Genomic DNA, 27,618 nt, shown 5'->3' with positions numbered 1-27,618 from the left:
AGCATGAGAGGAAAAAAAGCTTCCATGTTTCAAGCCACTGAGATTTGGAGCTTTGTTTTTCTTTTGTTATTGCAGCAAAACCTATTGTATCATGAGAGATACAATAATAAAAATTCACACTGTATCTGATAACTGTATTTCCATCTCAGCTAATACTTTCCCATAAAATAGGCAAGGTTTAAATTAGAATTACCAGCTCACCAAATAGAAAGCTAAGGCTTAGTGTTATAGAGATCTGGGTAGGAATACAAACTAGAGAGTTGAATCTAGTCCAGCATTCTTCCCTTTATAAGTTGTGTGTGGTCCTAATAGCAAGGACAGGATCTAGATTTTAAAAGGGCATATGTTTATTGCAGCATAATATTGATATGGCCACAAATACTGAATTTATGAAACTGCCATTATGTTCTGTTTTTATCCATTACATTGTATAATGAAAAATAAAAATAAATGGGTTTGTATTTACTACACATTTTTTAAAAAATTCAAATTATGAATCTGCATGGTAGTGTTAGATTAAATTCCATTAAAATTCTATCAACATGATTAAATTACATTCGAACAACTAAAATCATGAAAAATGTTTAATAAAATGCATTATTTATATTATTAAAGATTTCATAATTGGATTTAATAATATTTGGACTTATTACCAGTAGGGGAAAACTATAGCTTACTTATTAATGTTTTTATGTATACAGTTACACTTCTTTCCATACTTTGGTCTTTAAATCTTTTTTTTTTTTTAAAGATTTTATTTATTTACTTAACAGAGAGAGAGAATGCGCACACAAGTGGGGGTGGGGGGGATGTGCAGAGGGAAAGGGAGAAGCTAAGCAGGGAACCACACTCAGGGCTTAATCTCATGACCCTAGGATCATAACCTGAGCCAAAGGCAGACGCTTAACTGACTAAGCAACCCAGGCGCCCCTGGTCTTTAAATCTTCTAATGACTGCTGCAACATTACCTAAAAGTCAAGAACGCATTTCAGATCAAAATATAACTAAAATTGTTATAATAAACAAATTTTTTGAAGAATTCTGTGCAGAAGCCAGCCTTTAACATGGACAATTTCAAGATAAAAATATCTTTGGTTGGTTTCACCCTAAAAAGAGTTTTATATTCCAGCTTTTGTTGACTGGTATTTTTCTCAAGAAGCAGGAATATTTCAGGTTTCTTTTAGTTACAGTTTAAGGGGCATGGAAAGGGATCCCTGGGTGGCGCATTGGTTTGGCGCCTGCCTTTGGCCCAGGGCGGGATCCTGGAGACCCGGGATCGAGTCCCACGTCGGGCTCCCGGTGCATGGAGCCTGCTTCTCCCTCTGCCTGTGTCTCTGCCTCTCTCTCTCTCTGTGACTATCATAAATAAAAAAAAAAAAATAAGGGGCATGGAAATAAGCAGATGCCCACACTCCTTGGGTCTGAAAGATATCTGCAGACTTGGGGCAAATTGGACAGCTGCACTTCACTGAGTTCGATATGTTCATTTCTGCATTTGGATTTCACCTGAAGTCTCTCATGAAAATTCCATGTCAAGGCCATGGCCTCAAAAGACCACCACTGCTACTTGTTTCTAAATGTCCCTGAAGTGTCCAAACTCAGCTTACCTGCTCATTAGGAAGAGTAGTTTTTAAATAAAATCATTGAATTTAGGTATAAAAGCTACTGCATTTAAAGGAAAAGTTTTAATTTATATTAGTAACAAAAGCATATCACCACTAAATCATAAATATAAATAACCAGATATCAGTCCCTGAACTACCTGGAAATCTTGAGCAGATCATACTTAGAGAACTGTGGTTATTTATATCAGATACTGCAAAGAAAGCTGATCTGTAGGACAGCTGATATAAATAGCAGTAGAAAGAGGAGCAGGGAAAGTCACATTCGTATATGTGAACAGATCAAGTAGAACTTTTGCAACCCTTAGGAACTTGAAAACTACTTCCAAGATTGCATTACAACAGCATCTATTTTACCAGGGAAGTTTTACTGCAGTGAGTTTTAAGAGAAATACAAATTCTCTGGTGATCCTTGAATTGTGTTGCATTAAATATTCAAATAACCCATTACAATGAAGGATACTGAAGCTGTCTGCTAATCAGCCTTGCACCATTACTCCACGCCTGGGGAGATTTCATTTCTCACCTCCCACCCCTACCCAGATCACTCTGGATTATTTGACAACCAAGTCTAAAATTCACTCACAGGCCAGGAACCTCTAGTTCTTCCCTACTGTTTAAAAGTAGCTGAGGGGCAGCCCAGGTGGCCCAGTGGCCCAGGTGCCTTCAGCCCAGGGTGTGATCCTAGAGACCGGGGATTGAGTCCCACATCAGGCTCCCTGCATGGAGCCTGCTTCTCCCTTTGCCTGTGTCTCTGCCTCTCTCTCTCTCTCTCTCTCTCTCTCTCTCTCTGTACGTGTGTCTGTCATGAATAAATAAATTTAAAAAATCAAAAATAAATAAATAAAAGTAGCTGAGAGTCAGTGGCTGCTATGGGCTAAATGGCAGTGCATGAGTGGGTGGGGTGGGAGAAGGATGGGGTGTGAGGGTATGGCACAGCTCTTTAATCAGATGGTATTAAGTTGACCTTAAAACTAAAACAGAAGATCATATCCTTCAGAGTTAGAGAATAATGGGGTTTGTCTGCTTCTCTAGCAACTGCCATTTTTCCCATTCTTTTCTGATACACTCTTTAAAGATTTGCTTCAGCAAACGTATCTGTTTGGGTTTTGTTTTGTTTTTCTTTTTCCTCGCATCTGTAAGTCTTCCTGAAGAGTTCTTTAATTCCTACTTCAGCTGCATGGGATAAACAAAGTTTGCTTTAATTTTGTGGCTTTATAATGTATGAAGAACATAATGACATCTTCAAAGGTATGTCTTCCATATTCTAATGTTCCAAAGTTTGCTACTTAATGTGAGGTTTGTGGGTCAGAAGCATTAGTATCACTTGGGAACTTGTTAGAAATCCAAATTCTCACCAACTCATCCTTTAACCTACTATAAGAGACCTGCATTTTAAGATTCCCAGGTGATTCATATGATCACATATGTATGGGAAACAATACCCTAAGAGACACTTGGACTCTTGCTTCTGCAGCTGAGAGACTTAGTGTCATGCACCCTTGGGACTCTCTTTCTAGCAAGCTGCCTCCTGAGGGAGGTAAAAAGGTCAAGAAGCACCATCCTTTCAATTAAATCAGTATTCTTGGTTATCTGTTACTATTAGAAAGGCCACAGGAAAGGAATTATTGTGTGATATCACGTGATTTTTGAGACTTTAACCATGAGCTCCCTTTGAGAACCCATTTACTGGACAATCTTACATCCAAGTTCAAGCCAGGCAAGGTTCAACTCATTGCCAACTCAACTTGCCTGAACATCCAGACTCCCATCTCCCACCCTCAGGGAGAAGACAAGTACATCAATGACTCCACTCAAACTCCCATCAGATTCTCTTCCCTAACTTACAGGTGACCAATGTTATCCTCACATTTTTAAGTCCTTCCAAAGAGAAAGCTCTTTGTGTAACTTCAGCTACAAGTTTCATTATATTGCAAGCCCTGAAACATGACCTCCATCATCACCAAAAATCCCGAAACAATTCCTAGGTTTCCCTTCTGAAGATGCTCAGTTCCAGCATCAATCAAGTCACAATTAGAAGAAAGGAGAAAGGATTGGACAAGGGCATAAGAACTGACAGGAGTTAGCAGCTAAAATCTCTGGGGTTCTACCTACAGTTCAAAGTAGAAGATGGCACCAGGAGCTTGTTGAAGCTTTCAGCATACTTTTCTACCTCCTAGACTCTTTCCATTTGGATAGTTGTGTTTGGGAAAGTCTTCATCTGCCCTTTGATCCTCTCTTAGAATTTCATCTCCCTTATGGGCTGGGTGAACATGGCTGTATCTCCCAACTACAAACACTGCCATAAAACTGCTGCTTATACTTGGTCTTTCACTCAGAATCTCATTTTAGCCTTTATGTCTGTAATAGTCTTCATCAACTCAGATGACCTCTGCAGACTGATTCATAGATTCTACTTCTTAGACAACAACAGCTGCCCATGACAAATCTATCATTTGCAGAGAATTTCCAGTTACTCACTAGTTTTAGGATCAAAACAATTGATCTTGGCAGTTACTCTGAATTTCTTTGCTCTTCTCAAAATGATTCAGGCTGGGTCTCCCTTAACATCCTACTCCCATCTACTAGATCATTCATTTCCTAAGATAAGGTCCTTTTCTTTATCTAGTATTTCTAGTGCCTTGAACTGGCAAATAAAATGTACTCAAAAAATACTTCTTAACTGAAGATAACTGGAATGAAAAAACTAGGTTGGCTCTCTACAGATGCTACTCTATCCAGGGAAGACATTGAAACTTACTGAGATGGCTATGGGAAGGCTATAGGATATCTGTAATAAAACTTTAGAAAGACTATTTCTCTGGTAAGTACTTCAGTATTTCGGTGGCCCACACCTTGATTTCAACCAGATAAGCTGTGCCTATCACCTGACCCACACAAACTATGAGATAATATATTTATGTGGTTTTGAGCCACTACATTTGTGGTAATTTGTTACACTGTAATAGATTACTAATACAATAGATTACTAACACAATAGTTTAGGTTTATAGTGCTGTAAATATTCTTAAAATACAAGAGTTAATTTTATTTTTCTCATTTTAAAGATTTATTGTGTATGAAGCAGACTCTGAATGACATCTATTCCGGGGATCATAAAATCGTTAGTAGAAGAGCTGCTGTGAGAATTAATAGCTTCTCAGCCTTAAGTTCTCGGCTCACTGAACATACCATCTGTAGCTCTGTTGCTTTCTCTGAGAGAGAAACAAATTATTTAGGGGACTATGATTTTCTTTAAATGTTGTGTTTGTAAGAGTGGTGTCTATACTATTATTCCTAAGAATGAATAAGTTTAAAAATGAAATTTAATAAAGCAGCAAAGACTCAGAGTTTCCGTTATGAAATCAAAGAAGTTCAGAAGCAGCTAAGCAGAGTAAAACCAACCAAAATGAGCAGTGGCAAGGCCACTCATAGAACAGGATGTGGTAAAGTTGACATTTTTTTCTCTTGTGTCTTATTTATTAGTCCCATATAACACATCACAAATGGTGGCTTCAGTCCTTCAGATGGAGTAGCTAGTGTCAAGCTTTTTTAGCAGTTACTCCATGGAATTATCTAATGGAGAACTGCTTTCTATAATTCTCGGCAATTATACACTTTTGCAGTTCTTGTATTAATCTCTAATTTCTTTTTAAAATGTTTAAATAGACTTTATTATTTTTTTTAGAACACTTGTAGGTCTACAGCAATACTGAGCAGAAAGTAGAGATTTCCTATATAGGCTTTGTTCCACATATGTACAACCTCCCCACTATTAACATCACCCACCACAGTGGTACATTGGTTGCAATCGATGAAGCTTTACTGACAAATCATTATCACCAGAAGTCCATAGTTTACATTAAAGTACACTCTTGGTGTTGTACATTCAATAGGTTTTGATAAATGTATAATGCCATGTGTCCACTCTTACAATAACATATAGAAGTTTCACTGTCCTAAAAATTTCTGCTCCACCTATTTGTCCTTCCCTGCCTGCAACCCCTAATAACCACTGATCTCTTTAGTGTCTCTTTTTGTTTTCCCTTTTCCAAAATGTCATATGATTGGAATCATACAGTATGTAGCCTTTTCAGATTGGCTTCTTTCACCTAGTAATATGCACTTAACTTTCCTCCATGCCTTTTTATGGCTCAATAGCTCATTTCTTTTTAATAGTGAATAATATTCTGGTGTCTGCAATGTACACTACATTTATCTGAGGGATATTTTGGCTACCTACTGATCGACATCTTGGTTGCCTTAATTCCTTTAAAAATTTTTTTTCCCAGGGATCCCTGGGCGGCTCAGTGGTTTAGTGCCTGCCTTCGGCCCGGGGCATGATCCTGGAGACCCAGGATCGAGTCCCACATCAGGCTCCCTGCATGGAACCTGCTTCTCTCACTGCCTGTGTCTCTGCCTCTCTCTCTGTGTGCCTTTCATGAATAAATAAATAAAATCTTTAAAAAATATATTTCTTCCACCCTACCATGCAAGTTCTTAAAGTTTACCATGGAAAGTAACATAATAAATCTAATAAAAGGGCAAGAAGAAAAAAAGTGAAGGAAAATAAGATAGTCTACGAAATATGTGAATTGAAAGTCTTACCACTTTGTTTGCATACTGTTTGGGATATATTGAAAAATCTTAAATGGCTACAGTTGAGAACCTAACATTTAATGTAACATTTTGGTATATTTATAGTCAATTAAAGAATAAAATTATATTACACGCAAGAATTTCTGAATTATATAATAGAAAAGCTTCCGGGAATTGAAAGCAGCACCAGAATTCCTCCTCCAGGTGAGTGAGGCTTCAGGTGCCAGAGGCTGGTTTGAATTTGAAGGGCTTGGAGGGTCAGTGTCCTCAGTCCTCTTGCATTGATGGATTATATTTTCCCTCTAAGGTAGTATTTCAAACTTTTCCCCCCAGATTGTAAATAATACATTTTATGTTCTCCATCTACCTCTTTCCTTTCTTGCATCTCATCTCTCTTATAGCCCTACTACAAGACCCATGGAATAAAAAAATACCCTCCAAAGCCTACCTACACTTTCTCTCAGGCCCCCTCAGAAAGCTGCTTCTAACTCTGATCAGTCTAGTGGCTTCCAAAAAGAAAAAAAAATGTCATCTATTATTTTCTGGAAGCCCTCTGAATCCAAAGGGAGAGACTATGTCTTAATCATCTTTGTGAGCCCTGTACAAACTGTGCCCTTTGGGGATTATATTTTAACTCCTTACTAAGGTTCCTCAAGTCTAAAGAAGAAAAAGAGAACATGTGATCCAATTCCTCTTGAAAACATTTTAGAGGTGAAAAACTAAAAGACCAAAACAGTGATTTCCAGTTCAGACTTTGCTGAACACTAGGTTGTTTTTAAATGATCTTAAAATATAAAAAATAATCAAACCATGCTCACTTTTCTCATTTTCCTCCCCACTATTTTCCTCCTGGGATTTTCCTTCTCCTTTCTCACTGCACTTTGAGGAGAAAATGAAAAAATGCTCTCATTGTGGCAGGGACTGGAAGCTGCTTTCCTGAAATCCATTACTTCCTCTTCCTTAGTGGTAGAGTCTCTATATTCTTGGGAGTAGCCCCTTGTACAGATAAGGAGAGGGAAGTAAACAGAGTAAAGCTTTAAAAGAGGGCTGGCTTAGCTTGGTGGGGTGCTATTTGTCCTGTTCCTCCTTTTTTGTCCTCATGCCTGAAATGTGCATTTTGGTGAGAGCTTCTTCAGCCATCTTGAACTGTGAGGCAAATGTGGAAGATAGAAACCACACACTAAAGATAGTAGCAGAACAAAAAAAATAAACAGTTTGTATCACTGATGTTTATGAAATTACCACACTGAGGTTTGAGTGCCAACACTCAGAACTCATGTATAAGAGAGAAAAATAAATCTCTATTTAAGTTTAAAGTCACTGTTATTTGGAATAGCTATTATATGCAGCCAAGTCTATTTGATAAAAATTCTTAGATCCACTTCTAAATGACAACTGTTCTACCTTCTGTGGCCCTTCTAGGTACATTGTGATTTTCTCATGCTTTGTGTGCCAGACAAATCTGGTGGCTTTCATCGAATAGGATGACAGAGCTAGTTAGCACCAGGTAGACTACATTTTCCCACCTGTCCCCTCATTTGGACTTGAAATTTTCATATGCCTTTTTACTTCATTATCTGTTTCTTGTAGTCCTGTAGGAATATGAATGTAGAAATAGGATTAAAACAGCCAGCAAGTCCTTCCTTCTCAGCATCACATATGCTAAGCCATACATAGGATGAGAAAGAAAATCACTTAATCAGAAATATACTGGGACCACAGGAAGGTTTTTTGTTTTTTCCGACAGGGAGGTTTTAAAAATGTTTCTAAAGGACATAAAAGGCAACCTGAACAAATAGAAACATATACCATATTCTTGGATAGGAACCTTACCATAAAGAAATTCATCTTCTCAAAGCTAATTTGTAAATGTAGTGGTACCCCAAAAGAAATCAATATTTATTTTCCAGAATGAAATACAATTCTTATATAAACAAAAACATCCAGGAAAATTCTGGAAAAAAGAATGATGAATATAAAATACCATAGGCCTCAGTAATAAAACCAATAAGGAACTACATGAACAGAGATGTGAGCTTAAGGAAAAAATAAGCTTCAGTAATAGACTCTTTACCAGAATTGTGGTATATCAAAGTGGCATTTCATATTCATGGAGAAAAGATGGACTATACCGTAATTGGTAATGAGAAAATTGGATAGCCATAAAGATAAAAAGTTGGATCTCTATCTCACCTATACACCCCAAATTTTTTTTTAAAGATCAGACTAAATGTAATGAAACAAAATAGTAAAAGTACTAGAAAAAAAGTGTATGAGAATTCTTTTTTATAACCTTAAAGTAGAGAAAGTCTTTTCTGTTATATAAAATCTAGAAGCCACAAAAGAAAAATGGATAAATTAGGATATTTGTTAAAGAAAAACAAATAAAATCCTAAATAATTTTTAAAAACTATAAAGTCAATAAATATGAAAAATATTTACAATTCAAGTAACCCAAAAAGGACTAATCTCCTTGGTATGCATGCAGCTCCTACAAAATACTCATTTATCCAATATCTACTTAAGGCAATAAAGCAAAAATCCAGCAACCCAGTGAAACTTGGTCACAGTCTAAGAACAGTTAATATAAATTTAAAAAATATATAAATAGCTCCAAAATACATTAAATAGGTTCTTCCTGATTCATAATAAAAGAAACGCAACATCATTTTTCACTTAGGAAATTGACCAAATTCCAAGAGTGTGCTAACACACTATTGACAGAGCTATAGAGAAAGAGATCCTCTCCATATTGTTACTGGGAGTAATAATGTTAGAAATTTCATCAAAGACAATTTGGTAGTTTCTTTCGAATTTAAATACTCATGAACCCTTGGACTCTACATTTCCACTTTTGGGTTTTTTTTCCTACAAATATACTAACCAATGTGCATAAAGACAGGCATACAAGATTATTTACTGCAACATCTGTAATAGGAAAATATTTGACATGCTGTAACTGTACTTTGATGGAAAACTTATTAAAAACTGGTATAGGTATTAAATGAAATAATATACATCTCTAAAAAATCATGAGGGAGTTCTTAGTGTACTGACATGGAAAAATCTGTAAGGTATGTTAAGTGAAAAAAAGAACATTGTACAATACTTATAGTATATTACAATTTTGTGTGAAAAAAAAAGAAGAAAAATGGGAATATACTGGGAGGTAGATGGTTTACTTTATACCTTATATACTTTTTGATGTTTGAGTCATTAAAATATATTTCCTAGTCAAAAAATTAAATAATTTTTTTCATAAAGTAAAGGAAAGAATATGTATACATATCACTGGGACCTTTACAAATCTAGACACCTGTGTAATTATGTCCTAGAAGATATCATATTAAAGAAGTATAAAAAATCTCAAAAATAAATTAAAAAGGAAAGTTTATTTCTTTGTCTTAAAAATCTTGATGCTTCCGAATATATTTGCCAAGGCAAGAGTTGCTACAGCCTCATTCCCTATTTAGCTAATTCCCAGGGAGCAGAATCAGTACCTAATCAAAGGATATCCCCTTCCTCCAGGGTAGAGAGACCTGGCAATATTTATCCAGTGGGATTTCAGAATTATTATGGACCAGTGACTGTGATGTGCCTCTCACTGTCACTTTTTTTTTTTAATGGAGTGTTCACTGTGGCTACTCTGTCCCTATTTCATAATTATGTATTGAGAGATTGTTTGTAATGGGAAAAGATGAGACACCTTTTCTCTTAAATTCACAAGTCTTCAGATGAGGAGAGGCTGCATCTAGAACTGACATAAATAAAAAAAATCCTGAACTTTGAAACTGATTCCATAAATTAATGATAATTCTGGGATGTCTGGGGGAAAGGAGATTATTAGAATTAAAGTATTTTTTGTGTGGAAGGCATTAATTGTTATCTAGAAAGTGAAGCATGGCAGATTGCATTATTGTTCCCAATTCCCCACCTTTTCCCATAGCTATGCTATATGCCAAGTGACTGCAGAACCCACCACTAGAATCAAAGGCATATTTTTTTTTTCTTCATTGATGTCAGGCTTGGCCAAGTGATTTGCTTTGGCCAGTAGAATGACAGCAGAAGTACATAAGCAGAGAGTTAAAAGGTTCTTGCCTGGTTAGGTTTTGGCACATTTACTCTGCCTTTTACCATGAGAAGACATAGCTTCTGGTCCAAGGAAGATGAAAGAAAGGTACAGTTGACTTAGATAAAACACACAACTTAGCTGAGGGCAGTCAAGATAATCAAAATTTCAAGTGGCTCCAAATGATATATGAAGAAGAAATAAATGCTTCCTGAATGCTCCTGCGCATCAGGTAATCTATTATCCAGTATTACTATGGTAACAGCTAACAGCTAATTAATATCAATCCAGGAATCTGAAGAGTTATTGAGGGAATAATAGTTGCTAGATATTGATTCCAACTTATTTCAGGGGCAATTGTTGGGAAGTCATTGCTATTCAGTACATGTCTACAAATGTCCAAAAAGATCCAGAAAAATTGTGAAACCAGCTGACTGCTTCACAGAAAGTGATAGGGATATTCTCTGAGAGGGAGGGGGCATTGAGTACATAAATGCTATCATTAACTTTACATGTAAAAATATTTTCATTTAATATTAAGAACAAAGTTTGGGGATCCCTGGGTGGCGCAGGGGTTTGGCGCTTGCCTTTGGCCCAGGGCGCGATCCTGGAGACTCGGGATCGAATCCCACGTCGGGCTCCCGGTGCATGGAGCCTATTTCTCCCTCTGCCTGTGTCTCTGCCTCTCTCTCTCTCTCTCTCTCTCTCTCTCTCTGTGACTATCATAAATAAATAAAAATTAAAAAAAAAAGAACAAAGTTTGGATACAATGAAATGAAAATCTTAAACAAGAATTGGAAATGACTACTTCAGAAATAGGCTTGACATTTCCTGCACTTATTATTTCCCCATAAATCTTGATCAAGACAAAAAGTAGAAATCTCCAACCCATGAGCTAAAAGTGACTCTATGTGACATGTTACTGCTCAGAACAGCTCATGGCTCATCCCTCCTGCCCCCATGGCAGGTCATACTGAGACCCTGCTGCGTAACATACAGAACGTGATCCATCACAGTTAAATACTGATGGTTAGATCAGTCCCATTTCAAGAAAGCTTTTCCCTGTATAAGGACTGAATTGTTGTAGTAGCTAACCAGCTGGTTAATATTTTAAAAAGAAACTACTTTTCCTGCATGCCATGAGTTAGTATGATCTGAATAGCTTACCTTTAATCAACATGCCACAGAACTTAAGGCCTTTATTCTGTCTTTACTCTTTGGAAAAAAAAAAAGATTTTATTTATTTATTTGAGGGAGAAAGAGAGAGAGAGAGAGAGAGAGAGAGCATGAGCAGAAGAGGAGGAGCAGAGGGAGAGGGAGAAGCAGACTCCCCACTGAGCAGGGAGCTGGATGCAGGACTTGGTCCTAGGACCATGAGATTATGACCTCTCTTTTCATATCCTATCTCTATCTTAGCCAGGGCTGCTATAGCATTCTGACAAATTATCAGTGTCAGTAGTTTACATAACAGACATTTATTTCTCACAGTTTTGGAGGCTAGAAGTCCAAGATCAAGCTCCTGGCACATCTGGAGGGCCTGTTCATAGATGGCCATCTGCTCATTGTATCCTCATATGGTGGAGAGCAGAGAGCCAGAGTGAACTCTCAATGCTTTTCTCTTAAGTACACTGATTCCATTCAAGAGTGTTCCATCTGGATAGCTGATTACCTCCCAAAGGCCCCACCTTCTAATATCACCACCTTCTAATATCTCCCATACATATTTTGGGAGAACACAGTCAGTCTGTAACATTCTCTTAATTTTATTCCTCCTTAGTTTTTCTTTCCTTTAATCACAAAATAGAATTAAAGAGAGTATCTTATATATGTATATACATATATATTTAATAACATTTCATAATATTTCTCCATTACTTTTTAATCACCCTATTACCTCCCCTTATTTGCAGCCCCTGCATTGGCCAGTCACCTTTGACAAGAATTTTAAAAGGTGGGGATCCCTGTGTGGCTCAGCAGTTTAGCACCTGCCTTCAGCCCGGGGTGTGATCCTAGAATCCCAGGATTGAGTCCCACATCAGGCTCCCTGCATGGAGCCTGCTTCTCCCTCTGCCTGTGTCTCTGCCTCTCTCTCTCTGTCTCTCTGTGTCTCTCTTGAATGAATAAAAAAAATCTTAAAAAAAAAAAAACTTTAAAAGGTGCTCTGTTTATTTTCAACATATGAAAAGAAGTCATCTTTGTGACAAGATGACAATATTAAAAAACAGATTTTCATCTATAGTTTGTAAATACCTTTCCTCTGATAAATTTAAGGGATCATGTTATTAAGTAAAAAGTTCTTTTTTACCAAATTTCATATTTTTTTAGATTATGTGACATGAAAACTTTTATATACAACAGATCCATGCATTCTGCATACAAATTACTTTGGAAATAGGGCATTTTTGGAAACTACTAAGTGATAACAGTGACATATTCACTTTTACTATATAGTAAACTATCTAATAAATTAAATTGGATTTTATAAATTATTTTCATTGTAAAATTCAAATATTCTAATCTAAAATGGGATTCTTGCTAAGAATAAATATAACTACGTTATACTATCTTCTTTGATAATTAAAAATGATTCTTACAGAGATTTTTTCTTACTATACTTATTAAAGAAAAGTCAAGCCCACCATATATACTACTTTTAAATTAATCAGTGAAATCCCCCCACACCAGCAATCAATATGATCAATTCATTTCTAGGAAATATAGGAAAAATGATTGCTACTTCAACTTCATTAAATATATTAAAAGTTTTACCTTTTGGAATATATATTTATATATAAAGAGTTGATTATAATTCAGTGTTGTGTTGTCACCAACTAGATTACAATATAATTTGATATTACATCAAAAAGACTATTTGAGAAGACACTGTTGTTCCTCTACTGGATGATCTTTTTTTTATAAGTTTATTTTTTATTGGTGTTCAATTTGCCATACTGGATGATTTTTCAAAGATTTATTTATTTATTTATTTATTTATTTATGAGAGAGAGAGAGAGCGAGAGCACATGCATGGTGGGGGGTGGAGGGCAGAGGAGCAGAAGAGGAGAGAGAGAATCCCAAGCAAACTGTGCGCTGAGCACAGAGCCAGAAGCAGGGCTTAATCCCCAACCCTGAGATATCAGCCTGAGCTGAAACCAAGAGTCTGACACCTAATTGTCTGTGCCCATCAGGTGATCCTCTGTTAGATGATTTTTTAAAAACAAATTATGCTTAGGGGAAAACCAGATAAATTTTTAAGTAAAAATTCATCCTTATTTTAGTATTTAAGATATCAAATTTAACATATTCTTTAAAGCTAATTGTTAATTTCATAATGGATGAACTGATACATTAGCATTATATTGAGTTGTTTAAATTTGTTAAATATAACCATGTTATAAGGTAAAACAAAACTAGTATTTCTGCTCTGAAATCAATGGTAAATTAAACAATATATTTTCTATTTGGCTTCAGATGCTTCTTTTTAATGAGAGAGAGAGCCACAATGAGAGGACACAGATGGACATTTTGCACAAGCACGAGCTGTTGCTTATTCATGAGTAAAATTACTCTCACCAAGTCTGTAAGTAGTGTGGTTTTCGTTCAGCACTGCCTCTCATTTCTTAGTCATGGCACTCATGCATTGTGGCCAGGGAGAACATGGGGCCATAAATCTCTCAACAGGGTAAACATTTTCTATTTTGTCAGATGAAGTCTCCATTTCTCACTTTAAATTCACTTGGCGCACGCATGTGCATGTGTGTGTGTGTGTGTGTGTGTGTGTGTGTGTGTGTAATTCTAGAGTCAGAATATCTCCTTAAGGCAAAATGAACAATTTTCCAAGGCACTGGATAATTAAGAAAGGGTTGCCAAGGAAGGCCTGTAAGCACTGTGATGCCATTTTGTATTCTAGGAAGACTATACAAAGAATAGACTATCCCACAGGTCATGAGGGAAATTCCCAGTTACCTTTCAATTTGATTGCCTAAATTACAAAAGTAAATCTTTGAGTAAAAGTGGCCAAAGGAATAAGAAGAAGAGGTAATCTTTCCTCACTTTAAAAATAATAAGTGACAAAGCATGAGTTCTGAGGCATCTATTTAGCACATGTAAATATACTTATATTTTCTTTATAGGAATTAGTTTCATTTTCCCTTCTTGCTTTTAATGACAAAAATATTTACTACCAAATTTTCCTAGCTTTCTTGTATCATATTTACTTAGTGATATGCAGCTATTTTATATGCTTAAATAAAAATCAGTAATTCCAAGTCTCTCTAAAATAATTAAATGGCAACCAGGGAGAAAATATCTATATAAAATATATAAACATGTATAGATAAAAAGGCTTGCAAATAAGCCAGAGTTTCTAAATAAGAAATCATGTCAAAAGAAACCCAATTACTTAAAAATCATATTATAACACTAGCAGACAAAGGAAGTGCAGAAGATGTAATAGACCTTAATTTTAGCATAGTCACTTATGAACTCTCCTTTGAAAAATGAATTCAAATTAGCTGGGATAGGAGAGCTCTCATCTGCACTAAAATAGCATGAAGGGTTGTAAAGGGAAGGTAATGATGAATGGCAATGTATTGAATCACAGATTTTTTTTTTTTTTTTGCAAACATGGTTCCAAAATCTAATGTATTCAAGTACTTAAAATACCGAACTATTCATACAATCACCTGAGATGAAGGAGAGGAAGGAAGGAAGAAAGGGAGAGAGGAAAGGAGGGAGGGAGGGAGGAAAGCAGCCAAGTTTTACATGTTTCCTACACACTTTTGCAGTTTGAGCACTGCTTCAACAGCAAGCCCTAAAAGCCTGTGGGACTCATGGTCTACAACACATCTGAGGGCAAAGCACAATATATTAGACATATACCAATTTTCTTCCCGTCATTCTCATATTATTGCTATATATAAAGTAACAGGACTATCAAAATTAATTACAGAGTAAAGACAATTAACAAGAAAATTAAATACTGATTACCATTAGTAATGGTTAACAGATACTCAACTCTCACTATATTCTAGGTGCTAAGATTTAAACTGATCATTTTACCTAAACCTGAAATCAATTTTAAGAGTTAAATACCATTATTATTCCCATTCTACAGATGAAGAAATTCAGTTTCTTTCCTTGTAAGACAGCCAGCCAGTAAATTGCAAAGCTAGTAGAACTGAAACAATGTCTTCTAAAACCGACTGGAGAGTATTATGCTGAGTGAAGTAAGTCAATCGGAGTAGGACAATCATCATATGGATTCACTCATATGGGGAATATAAGAAATATATAGAATATAAGAAATAGTGAAAGGGATTATAAGGGAAAAGAGGGAAAATGAGTGGGAATAATTAGAGAGGGTGACAAAACATGACCTAACCCTGGAAAATGAACAAAGGGTAGTGAAAAGGGAGGTGGGCAGGTGGATGGGGTAACTGGGTGACGGGCACTAAGAAGCGCACTCAATGGGATGAGCACTGGGTGTTAAACTATATGTTGGCAAATTGAACTTCAATAAAAAAATCATAAAAAGTGCTCCTTTCATTATATCACTTTGCTATTATTATTGTTATTTGTTGTTAAAATTATTATCATGCTTACTTTCATGGAGTTATCAGATAGGGGAACAAAAATACAAACACATTAAAATGTAAACAATATGGTTGAATAATAGCTCTTCAAGATAATAATCTGAGATATGCTGAACAACAATTCATATAATCACCGACACATATAGAGTCCTTACTCTGATTTAGTCATCATGCCAATTCACTTTTATGTGAAGCATCTCTAGACTTCACAATCATCTGAGGTTGACAGAAATGAAGACAGAGACTTCTGTCTTCAGAAGAAGACAGACCTTCAGACCTTCAGACCTTCAGACCTTCTGAGGGTTTAAGGAACTTTTCTGAGGTGGTTATGGTAGAATCAGGATCCAAACCTAGGAATTCTGATTTGAAAGATTTTGTGCTTACCCATCCCCAGATGGGGATTTTCATAACTGGATGCACAATAAATTGCAGGTCTTGATTGCCTCTCAACTTCAGAAAAGGGAAAATAACTCCTGCCTGGGAGTGTCAAGGAAGGTTCTCATGCAAATAGGAGAAAGGATCTTTGAAAAAGTAGTTGAACTGACAGAAGGAGAACAACAACAAAAAGTGTATCCTTGGTGAGTGAAAAGTGAGCACAGTTCAGAGATGAGATAGCACAAGACCAGGTTGAGGGAGAGTGCAAGAACCAGTGAAAGAGGAGCCAAGGATCAGAAAAGATGAACAGTTGTAGAAAACTAAGGTATTAGTTTTCTATTGCTGCTGCAACAAAATATGTTGCATTAAAGGAGCACAGATCTAGTAATTCATGGTTCTAGAAATTAGAAGTCCAAAATTACTCTCGCTGGGCTAAAGTCAAGGTGTCAGCAGGGTTGGTTCCTTCTGGAGGCCGTGAGGGGAGAATTTGTTTCCTTTCCTTTCTCAGCTACTAGATGTTGCATGCATTGGCTCAGGACTCCTTCCTGCCATCATTCCAATCTCTTGCTTCTATCTTCACATTCTATCTGATCATCTTGTCTCTCTTACAAATACCATTGTGATTACATGGACTCACCTTGATAGCCAGGATAATGTCCATCACATGATCCTTAATTTAAGTACTTCTGCAAAGTTCTTTTGCCATATTCTAAGGTATCTTATTTCCAAATTCTGGCTATTAGGACATGGACATCTTTTGGGAGACATTTTCACGCCTTCACAAGACAACATAGACAAATACAAACAACCTGATAGTGGACCTCCCTCCTTGCCAAACTGGAGATTAGCAAAAACAAGGAAATAGCATAATGAAGGTAATATTTTAGGTTAAGTAATCTGACAATTTAAGATGATTCATATGGGGGTGCCTGGGTGTTTCAGTTGGTTGGACATCTGACTCTTGGTTTCAGCTCAGGTAATGATCTCAGGGTAGTGGGATCGAGCCCCAAGTTGGGTTCTGTGCCAGCATGGAATCTGCTTGGGAATATCTCCCTTTCTCTCTGCCATTCTTCCTGCTTGTGCACTCTCTCTTTATCTCTCAAAAAATAAATCTAAAAAAAAAAACAAACCCCGATTCATCCATAGTGGTGGTTCTCAGTAATTAGAGTGTATGAAAATCAAATTTTGAGTTTGTCATAAAATAGAGATTCCTAGGCCCTTTCATAATTAGAGTTCTCATTCATCAGGTCTGTAGTGAAGTCCAGAAATCTTCCTTTTTTTTGAAACCCAGCCTCCCAAATGATTCTTTTTTTTTTTTTCTCCCAAATGATTCTTATGCGAGTGATCTAAGACCATGCTTTAAGAAATGCTAGTCTATGACACTTAAATGCCTTTGTAAACACACACTCACTTCTCTGCAGCTTCATTCAGAGAATCAGATCCAGATTAAAAAACAAAAAGACCATGAAAATCAAATGCACACTTTAAACCTATTTATAAACTTATTTGTTTGTGGGACTTATCAAAAACCTAAAGTAATAGCCATATAACAAAAAGTCATTATTTTAAGTTTATAGGGAAAATAGGTAGCTGTTTTAGATAAAAGAGAAGACATATGATAATTCTTGTGCATCTCTCTTATTGAATATCTACTATGGGCCAGGCACGGTTCTAAGCACTATATAGTAATCAATTCATTTAACTCTCACTCCATGGTTGTTATTATTATAAGCTCTGTTTTGCAGATGAGAAAACTAAGGTTTAGAGGATTAAACAGCTTGTCCAATATCACAGCAGAAAATGACTGAACTGATATTTGGTCCCTGTATATCTGGGTTCTAAATTTATACACTTCCTACTTCGCTGCTTTATCCTCTGCAGGACGCTAACCAACAGGATGGAAACCACTATACTCATAAATTTAAATATAAAGTCTATAATCGGGGGATCTCTGGGTGGCTCAGCAGTTTAGCGCCTGCCTTTGGCCCAGGGCGTGATCCTGGAGTCCCGGGATCGAGTCCCACATCAGTGTCCCTGCATGGAGCCTGCTTTTCCCTCTGCCTGTGTCTCTCTCTCTCTCTCTCTCTCTCTCTCTCTGTGTGTGTGTGTGTGTGTGTGATGAATAAATAAATAAAATCTTTAAAAAAATCTATAATCATTTAATAGATATACCTGATTCTAAGAAGAAGAAATAAGAATGGAGAGAGGGAGAACAATGAACTAAGAATCAGTGGTTGGGATTTTATCCTGGCTCTAGGCCCACTATCTCTGGAACCTTGAACACAGCCCTTCATCTTCATGGTCTACTACATTTTTCTGATCGGAAAATAAAAGGGCCAGACAAAATAATCTCTAAGATCCTCATTGTTTTATACTTCCAGGAGTTTTATGTTATAGCAATTAATGAAGCACATCAAATATCACAAATCACTCCACATTGATTTGATCATGCTTTCCTGAAAAAGGACTTCTTTATATCATCAGAAAGTTCTTTGGCTGAAAAATGGCTAAATAAGAAAGAAATTGAAGGAAATTACACGCTTATACCTTGCCTAGAATCTGTGGGAATAAAGGGAAAAGAAAAAATCCTTTACCACTTATTCCAAGGGTACAGCAACACAACTAACATGATGTAACTGAGTCAAGGAGGAAGCAAAAAAAATTTCTCAGAACAGGCAAGAATTTGATAGATTCAGAAACTTAGGTGAATGCACAGAAGTCCTTCCTTAGGAGCCTTTGTCATCTCTCATTTTAGATAAAATGTGAAAAGCATCCATTCCATGGCAGATTAAAAGCAGCAAACCTACCAGAAGGTTAAGTGAGCTGTGCACTCACTTTTATAGCAGTAAAAAGCAATTGATAGGATACTGAAACTATAAAAAGCTGACACAGTGACTAAAAAGTACAGGTTCTGAAGCTTCTTAGTATGGGACAAAGGACACTTCAGAGGCCAAATGGAGGAATGATAGTGAGCACTGCCTCGGGTACCAGACAAATAGATGGCTTTGGATCATGTCTCTAACATTGACTCAACATTTACTGAGTCACCACCAGATTTTAGTTATGTATCAGGCATAGGAAGGATGGGAATTAAGAGGACTTTGAGATTCTTGCCACATCCTTCAGTGGTCTGGGACAATGAATGATAGATGCTGGCTGTATGCCATAAAGCCAGGAAGGCCTAAGTCAAGGGTGTCTATCCTTGAGGAAATACCTTGGGAGAGGCCTAGGGAACTGCTGCCAGCACTAGAGGATTCCGGAGATGATAATGGCAGAGTAACACTGTGCTGTCCAATCTCTGAGGAATTGCTCAAGGAAGCAAAGAAGTCATCAGCGACACTAGAGAGAAACCTACGAGAACTACCCTTAAAGGGCCCACGGGGACACCACTGCCAAGAAAAAATGCCACCTTCAGAGAAGGACCTCTAAGCAGGATGCCACAAAGTTATAACACTAAAAAAAGTGAGTATGGGTTTGGAGTCACATAGACCTGGCTTTGAATCCTGACTTGGTTTGGGCATTCAATACCCAGATTTTTTATCAGGAAAATATCTGCCTCATCTCACTGGTGTGAGAATTGAATGAAATATTGCTGGTATATAGCTGGAATTCAGTTACTTAAAATTTTTTATTCTTTTTTTTTTTTCTTACTTAAGTTTTAGTATGTACGCAGAAGAACCTACAAGAGGGGCTTTGGAGCAGGGTTATTTTTGGAAGCAAAATAAGGTGGACTAGAACAGCAAGGGATGCCTAATGTCTAGAGAGGTCTCTACCTCTGTCTTCTACCTCAATGTCCTTCATCTTTGGGGAGAGGAGAGAGTATTAGCCTTCTCCAAGGGAAGAAAGAATAACACTTTCCATTAGAAAACCTAGCATAGTAGGGGTCTAAAAATCTGCGTGGAGTTCAGATACCTGCTGGTACAGGGCAAGATTGCAATTTTTCCACCTAGATTGCATGTTTTAAGGGAGTACAATTATGTCTTGTTCATCTTTGCATGCCCCACAGACCCAACCAAATAGTAGATGCTCAATAGTTTTTGAATGAATGAATGAATAAATAAATAAATGAATGAATACATTTTCCCCTGATTCCAGTAGTATCTCTTTTTTTTTCAACTAACTGCATTTTACATCCATGTTTGAATTATTTCTTAGAAGCTATTTTTAGAAAACAAAACTAGAATATTTTTACATCTCAATACAAAAAGAGCAACTGATGAGAAACACTACCAATTATAAAAGCAGGCCTAAAAATGGGACTTATATTGGGGAGTGGGAAAAACTGTCATGTTTTTGTCCTTTCTTGTCTGGGTACCCCCCCCCAAATATATGAAAGGATTTCAAATAAGACCGTAAGAAGAAGCAGAAGGGAACAATCTCAAGACCTGGCTTAGCTCCCAAATCTTCAAGTGAAAAGCAAGATGAAGATAAGGCAGCTGCTGCTGAATGCCACCAACTGCTGATGGAAAAGTGGCAAGCAGAGTAGGCAGACCAGCAAAGGATGAAGCCCACGTTCACAACATAACTATTCAAGCTCTCTTAGAGATCAGTTCAGAGGAGCTCTTTTATAAGATCATGGTTATCAAAAGGAATCTAGAAAAAAAAAAAGTAAATGCTGGCTACCAGGGCAACCTCAGTTTCTCAGGAAAGCTACTCAAAGGAAAATTTTAGCAATGTAAAGCAAGGAATCTCTTCATTGCTCTTAGCCAAAGCAAATCAGTAAAAACATACAGGTACTTTGCTCTTAGCCAAAGCAAATCAGTAAAAACATACAGGTACTTTATACATTTTGTGTGCTTGGGGGTGGCTGTAAGGTTTGGAAGGGGTGCACATGTGGAACATAGACATTTACGGGAAGTGATTGGTAGTGTGATATTTGCAAGAAAGAGAGTCACGAGAGGTTATGCTAGGGAACATTCCAAGGCAGGACTCTAGCTACTGTTTTTAATACTGAACTATAAAAGCTAAGTGAATATCTACTAAACAAATGGTCTTCAAAAAACAATTTCTCAAACATCTCTTTAGTGCTAGGAGGATTTTTTTCATGTTTTTAGAGAAACTCATTTGTAAATGCATAAACAAAAGTATTCACTCAGTTTTTATTTCTATGGTTTAAATGTACATTAAAATATCTAGCAGCAGCCTCATGGAGATGGATTCTAAGTTAAGGACTCAGGTGATGCTGTCATCACTTTAAGTATGTGGCCAACGCTAAGAAAAAGCCCAAAGCCTTAAAGATTGTGCCAAAAAGAACTGTTCCTATACTAACATTTCACATGTGCTGTTTTCTAAAAGTATATGTCATCCAAGAATGATATCCCAGTGAAGACATTATTTGGTAACTCCTGGTGAGTTCAAAGTGGTCAACCATTCCTCTTAAGCAAATCATTACAGCACTGGTGAAAGAACACTAGGTGTTAGGCATCCAAATTGTCTAGTTTGCTTAAACTGGGTAAGCAGCACTCTTTTTTTGTGATACAGTTTATGAAGCTCACCAAGTTATGCCAGTGAGACCCCACAACATTGGGATCGTTACTCATGTTTTGTCAATAATCAGAAAAATGCTCACAATACAATATCTTCAAGAATCATCATTTGCCCCCATTAAAATGCAAACTCCATGGGAGGTCTATTTTGTTTATAGCTATTTTCCCAGTCCCTAGAATACTCTTAGGCTTATAGTAGCTGTTTAATAAACACTGTGTTGATGAAATGCATAAATGAATTTAAATTGCTGCTTTGAGATGGCACTGGGGAAACAGTGGCTAAAGTAGAATAAGAGGTTTATGTTTTATATATAAGCATCCCTGCAAACTCTTCTCTAAAGGTTGCTTTGATTAAGATACAGATTTCTCTCACCTCACCAAAGTTGAACATGTCTCTAAAATAACATTTTTAGGAGACCTAAAAATGACAAGGTGTGTGTCTGACATCCACTCAGCAGACAGTAATTGAACACCTTCTATATAATGGATATTATGACAGCAATATATCAGCAAATCAAACAGATGTGGTCTTACTTATGTCATAAAAATGTGAAAATAAGTTTAATCTTGTGGCTATAGACCCAGTCTTTACCAAATGTGGTGCCCAGAATTGATTTGCAAAAAGTAAAGCTTCTAATGAAATTAACAATTAAATTAATGTTAATTTAATTAACAATTAAAGCTTCTAATGAGATTAACAATTAATTAATATTAATTAATTAACTAAAGACCATGGAGAAGCCTCTAAAGCAGGGTTTCACCTGCTGCTTTTGCTATTGCAAAAAAGCCAAATGAATATTCAATTAAGAAAAAAAAAACCCTGTAACAAAAAGAGAAACATTTTAAATGTCTTTTTGATGCTAAGAATAGTTTTTATACTATTATGATAGTTCATTCATAAGTAATAAATGAATAAAAACATAGGACTGCACACACATACCATATCTTATACAGCCAATCAATTTCCTTTATAAAACAGTTACTTTGTGAGATTACACATTTATTTTCATGAGCAGTCTTTTAAATATTTCAAAACTACTTTTTAATTTCCTTTGGAACTGTGTCCCATTCTTTTAAATATACTCAAAGAATGAATTATATTTTAGGAGACTGTAAAAGGGCATTTGGAGTCCCTTATGATAACAATACAAATAATCAAGGTGGGCAATGACATTTGGGTTAAGAACAAGATGCAACTGTAACATATTAGACATTTTTTAATGTGTTTCATAACTTTGTTATAAAGGCAAATCCAAAGAAAAGCTCTGAAATAATTCTGAATAATAGTAATATCATTTGAGTAATTAGAAAATTTATTATGGTAACTATTGTTAAGATCAACTCTATTATGATATTGAAATGTATGTATTTTTAAATCTCAATATCTTATCATTTAAAGATGCATTCTTAAAAGAATATTATATTATTTTTTGCCCTAAAGAAATCAGACATAAGGCATGGCTGCAAACCTTTCAAAATTACATATTTAGAAGTGAAACATAATTTTAATAATAGAGATAAAATAATCTATAAACTAATACAATGTATTAAATGTATTATTTTTTTTAGATTTTATTTATTTATTCATGAAAGACACAGAGAGAGAGAGAGAGAGGCAGAGACATAGGCAGAGGGAGAAGCAGGCTCCATGCAGGGAGCCCGACATGGGACTCGATTCCAGGTCTCCAGGATCAGACCCTGGGCTGAAGGCAGGTGCTAAACCACTGAGCCACCCAGGGATCCCCTGTATTAAATGTATTAAAATTTAAAATATTTAGGAACTATGTCCCCTAGAGGGTCTATAGAAAACAGAGAATTGACCCGTGTTCGATCTGATCTAGTTCTTTAAATTCAACTTAGAATTCTGCCTCCCTCACAACCAATTCTTTACATCACTTCCTTTAATTTTTAGGTCTTTCTTACAAATATACATATGTAGTTTGCTATTTGTTTGTTTATGTCAAACCCCTGATAATAAGACTTCTTGATGTTTAAATATCATTTGAGAATTTTTTAGAATAGAGGTTTCATTTATTAGGTGACATTCATAAAATTATTGTTTTAAGTTAATAAAATATGATGTATTTTAAATAATGTACTTTCTTTAAATATGTGTATTATGTTATAAAAATGTTTGCATTAAGTAAAAGAACAGGAAAGATATGTAAAGTTTAAGATAGCAACACTATGATACACATAATGTTTCTGGATGTGGACTCTAATGTTACTAGACAAATGTTCTCACTGTATTTCATCCTTAAACTGTACAAGAGTTCTTATTAACTTAAAATAGGTGCTCAATTACAATCTCAAATATATTTTCATGATTTTACATGTAACAATATAAAAGTAATTATACCACAAATACCAATTGTGAACTTCTGAATTTGATATATGCTACAGTTATGATAGTTCATTCATAAGTAATAAATGAATAAAAACATGTGACCGCACACACATACCATATCTTATACAGCCAATCAATTGATTGGCTACAATCAATATATGCTACAGAGGGAAATTATTTTTAGATACAAGATTTCTCAAGACTTGAAAAATTTCCATACTATGAGGGTATTCAGATACTGTGAAAGAATTATTCTTTTTAAGAACTCAGTATGAGATATCACTAGAATTTCATACTATTGGATTATCTAATTGTCATTAAAATATGATTGCATAAAACCAAATATTATTTTAAAAATATTTCATAAATGTCATCTTATAATTGATTTCCCTTTTTAAAATTTGGGTGTGTCTATATTTCAAAGTAAGCAGTTCCACAGGATGAATAAGTACTAGAGATCTAATGTACAGTATGGTGCCTAAAATTAACAACACAGCATTGTATACTGGAAATTTGTAGGTGTTCTCACTACACACACAGAAAAGGTAACTATGTGAGGAGATGGATATATTAATTATCTTGATTATAGTATTCATTTCACTATGATATATGTATATCAAAACATCATGTTATCCATCTTAAATATACACTTTTTAGTCTAAAACCAGAATTTATTTAGCAATATTGTATTTTATGTAGATTATCTGAGAGGAGTAAGTTAGGCACTGTACTCAAATTATTTGGCTCAACTTCACAAAATCTGATTCACAGTATCTTAAGGAAAGGAACTCTTGAACACCTGTTGTTCATGAGATCTCTTTTTTAAACTGAAGTGTAGTTGACATGATATATAATACTAGTTTCAGGTGTACAGCATAGTGATTCAAATTTGTATACATTACAAAATGATCACCAAGATAAATCTAGTTACCTTCTGTCATCATACAAAGTTGTTACATATCATTAACGATATTTCTTATAAAACTAAAGATTGCTTCACAAATTTGCATGTCAACCTTATGCATGCTAACTTTTCTGTATCATTCTAATTTTAGTATGTATGCTGCTGAAGTGAGCACAAATATATACAATTTTTATTAAAAACCCCCAAAAACCCAAAAAATAAATTACATAGTCTATTAAGACAGTACATGGCTTCAGTCAGGAGGAGGGTCTATCCTCTTTACATTTTAGTGAGGTACCAAAGAGGCTCACTACTATGTGAGGGCAGGAGTTGATCTCAGCAAAATTTAGAATTGGCTTCTTCCACTCATCACCCATTTCGTCCCATGCTTCAGGTTATTATCTGAACCTTTGTATCAAGAAAGCCTTTGTAATAATCAAAAGGCAAACATTCACTGAAAGCCTGCAGTGTATAAGACAAGAACTGTGATCAACACCTGAAATCTGAAAGGTGAAAGAAAGCCAAACCTCAAGGAATCTAATGTGGGGACAGGTTGGGAGAACCTTATTGTACTGTGAACATACTCTTATACTGGCTAGTTTGTGAGCTACAAGCACCACACGTGTTCTTTAATGATCTCACTGGTAGGTACAGAGATGGGAGTTAATCTTCACACTCACCCTGCAATGACCTGCTTGAAATTGGCCACTTTAGGGATGAATCACACTCTCACTCACTTCAGTCCAATTAAAGAAATATTTACTAGTAAATAATTTGGCAAACACTTCTCTGTCATAAAACATACTTAAACATCAATTTTGACCCCAATAGAAAGACAACTATTTAATGATAGGAACAGATACTACATTATTTAGCTAAACTGTATAATTAAAAAAAAATCTTGCCTACATTTAAAAAGTTCCATCTAATTTACAAAAGCAATTCATCTGCTCACAGAAGCTCTATTTTTCCTCAAAAACATTTCTTTTTGTTTGCCCATTTCCTTTATTATCTCCTGTAAGAAAACTGTTTGTAGCATTAATTTGTTTATTCTAAATATTATGGCAAGAATCCATCAGATTTATTGTCCAGACTCCCTGGTGCCCATGAATATGATTCTCAGGATATTAAGGGGAAATCAAGTTTTTGCTATTTTTGAACTGCCTTGACATTAGCAGTTATCATTTAGAAACTGACGGAAATTAGCCAGTATATGGCACTCTGGCATATATTAATTGACAATTAAGCTCTGAATTGATGGTCATTAGTGAAATCACAGTAGCTACCAAATAATACCCAAGGTTAACACTATCCATATTTACGACAAAACGATTTTTATGTAATCACACAATATCAGGCATAAAGTACACAGGCAACTGCTTCTGAGCTATGTCAGAGAAAAAAAGGGAAGTATTCAACTATATTACATAGGACGTTATATGAGGATCCTGTTCAGTTTAGTAGAGGATCCATTTCCATTTTGAACTTTGAAGTTGGTGTAAGCCCTCCTACCAAATGGGCTGTACAAAGCTCCTTGTGCTACAGCTCAAAGACTGAGAACTTTAGAGAAACAGAGCACAGCACTTACTCTAGCACTGTACAATTGTGGCTCGCACTTTATAGAACATATTGGAGGGAACCTAGGAACTCCTTAGGAATATAATTTCATATAAACTTGAAATATCAAATAAGTAGAGAAATTAAGGCTTAGTAATAAGAAGCTTTAAGTAAAAAGATGGACTCACCAAGAGCATGTGTCTTTAAGGTGCTCAGAACCTACTCCACAGCAGAAGTAAGTGCACTTACAGAGGAATAAATGAAGTCTGTGATCAAAAAGACTTAATTCTTCCTGTGGTAGTGGACAATGGTTCACAGGTGAACAGACATTTGAGTTAGGCATCTAAGAATGAATAGGATTTTATCACATGTGTAAGGGGAAAGAGGAAATCATTCCAGTTAGAGGGATGAGATGATGAAAGACAACTCAGGATGGAAGTGCATACCTCTTCTGGAAACAACAGAGGAAGTAGATAAAGTGTTTGTGTTTAGGAAGGATGTGAGATAAAACTAGAAAGGCAAGAAGAGGGTTTGGGAATATCATCTTAAGGGATTAAGTTTTACACACTATAAATAGGAAGTCTTTGAACATTTTTGAGGACAGTGACATGAGTCTATCTAGTCTTTACGACTTTCTATGAGATAAAGAGCCCCATTTGGCCTTAGACTATTCCTTGAGCCTAGAAAGAACACTAAAAAAAATTAATTTTGTTTATTGATTAATTAATGTTCACATGACTTAGGTGTGGACTATATGGAATATGGAATATTGTCTGGACAAAAAAGAGACTAGAGGCACCAGAAGTCCTTAGAAGGCATTGCAATTGTCAGGAAACAGGAGTTACTTATCCGATGAACCAGGGCAGGGCCAAATGGTTTGGGAGGTGGATATAAAAAACATTGTAAAGGCAGAATTCATAGAATTTGGTGATTGGTTGAATATCTGAAGGAGAGAGAGGTGTTTTTGACTCAAAGGAACATGTAAAAGGTGGTAAGAAAGGCCTTGAGGAGAAGTAGGTGTGAGTAGTGGGAGTAGAAAACAAAAAAGAAGGGTATTTTGGATAC

The 27,618-nt window shown here is 35.8% G+C and overlaps 1 protein-coding gene and 1 pseudogene across 2 annotated transcripts in view; both read right to left on the bottom strand.

Moving 5' to 3' along the window:
* Positions 1 to 27,618, bottom strand: part of KCNQ5 (potassium voltage-gated channel subfamily Q member 5) — a 509,851-nt gene that overhangs the window by 399,637 nt on the left and 82,596 nt on the right. The window lies entirely within an intron of this gene.
* Positions 25,073 to 25,171, bottom strand: LOC112914286 (U6 spliceosomal RNA; annotated as a pseudogene).

This window comes from Vulpes vulpes, chromosome 1 (genome assembly GCF_048418805.1).
Source record: "Vulpes vulpes isolate BD-2025 chromosome 1, VulVul3, whole genome shotgun sequence".
NCBI lineage: Eukaryota > Metazoa > Chordata > Mammalia > Carnivora > Canidae > Vulpes > Vulpes vulpes.
This window is presented reverse-complemented; position numbering and strand designations above follow the sequence as displayed.